Raw genomic sequence first — 1,631 nt, 5'->3', positions numbered from 1 at the left:
CACACACACACTCTCTCTCTCTCTCTCTCTCGCTCTCTCTCTCTCTCTCTCTCTCTCTCTCTCTCTCTCTCGCAAACAAAATACAGAGCACATGAGATCAAATTCCACAGAACTCATGAAGTTTAATCGCCAAAATCTAATAGTTCATTGCCATGGGGAGGTTCGGGATGACGGACACAATTTCGACAACGATTTACAATGTACAGATCATTGAGGTGGTTCACTGTTTCCATCCCTCGTCAGTTTTTGCATTGTCCGTTTGTTTCCGCGTGAAAGGGCAAATTACATAGTTCCCCCGAATGTCAAAGTATGAACTAAAGTCCCGAATCACATCTAAACACATCGGATACGCGATCCGAAAATTGATAACGCATACTTAAGACCCCTATTACACAGAAGACAGCCAATGAAATTTAAAATGAGCTGCCCTTGAAGATCTATCTTTGATGTCGGTGCATTGGGGGGGGGGGGGGGGGGGAGGAGTCCCAACGAACATACGGGTGACGAAGTAAGAGCGTGTAGATTAAGCTGCTGCTGATGGCATAATTGTCTGAGCACGTTAAATATCCTAGCACAGTTAAAATCCGGACGTTCCTCTGAATTATTGCACTGTTGTAATCTCGAGTGAAGATGCACTTGCACACCAGATGATGACGCCAAAGTGAGAGCCATTGGACGACGTTGTCGCACAGAAGTAATCCGTGACCACAAGTTTGCACACCCCTATACAGCTGAAATGTGAAGACGGCCATAGCACTCCGGCTTTTTAGATATAATATATCTGCAATGGCCAATGCTGGTGAAGATGCTCTAGCCCACAAGTATGATAACGACGAAGTGAGAGCGTTTGGACAAGGACGGTGCCACACCTCTTAGCGCATTAATATTGCCTACAGTCGCAATATGATTGTAACGATTTGGCGATGCTTGTCCCACAGACTTGTCTCCAGTGCCAGTATAAGTTATTTTGCCGACGAGCAAGACGACGACGAAGTTAGCGAAGTTAGCGACAAATCTGCGCACGTTAAAGACCCCTCACCACAAATCTCCGCGCCCTAATATAGCCGAAGCCTGTTGACGATTTGAAGACCGAAGACATGTGAAGACCTGTTGAAGACATGTCTGCATTGCGGGATGAAGATATGTACTTGCCGATATGAATGATAATGACGAAGTTAGAAGCCACAGAACGCGATAAATCTGCGCACGTTTTAAAACCCCCACACAGCAAAAAATCTTCCCCTGAAAATTGAATTCATGTCTGTAGTGCCGGTAAAGTTAATGCACAGAAGTACCTGCAGTGTGAGGCCACTCCTGAGAAAGGACACCTCCCATGGAAGGACACTTTCTGTTGTCCCCTTGTCTATCATTCTGTCCAAAATAAACCTGCCATGACAGGCCACATATAAAATAGGGACATTTTTGGCTGGTCCAGGGGTGTCCTTTCATCACAGGTTCCACTGTACTCGCCGAAGAGCATGATGACGACGAAATTAGGAGCCAGACTGCGCGACAAATTCGCACACGTTAAAGATCCCTCAGACAGCCGAAATCCGATGACGATTTCAAGACTGAAGACCTGCTGAATTCATGTCTGCAGTGCGGGTGAAGATATGTCCTTGCCGATATGC

Source organism: Littorina saxatilis, linkage group LG11, assembly GCF_037325665.1.
Source record: "Littorina saxatilis isolate snail1 linkage group LG11, US_GU_Lsax_2.0, whole genome shotgun sequence".
NCBI lineage: Eukaryota > Metazoa > Mollusca > Gastropoda > Littorinimorpha > Littorinidae > Littorina > Littorina saxatilis.
Note: the sequence above shows the minus strand (reverse complement) of the source record.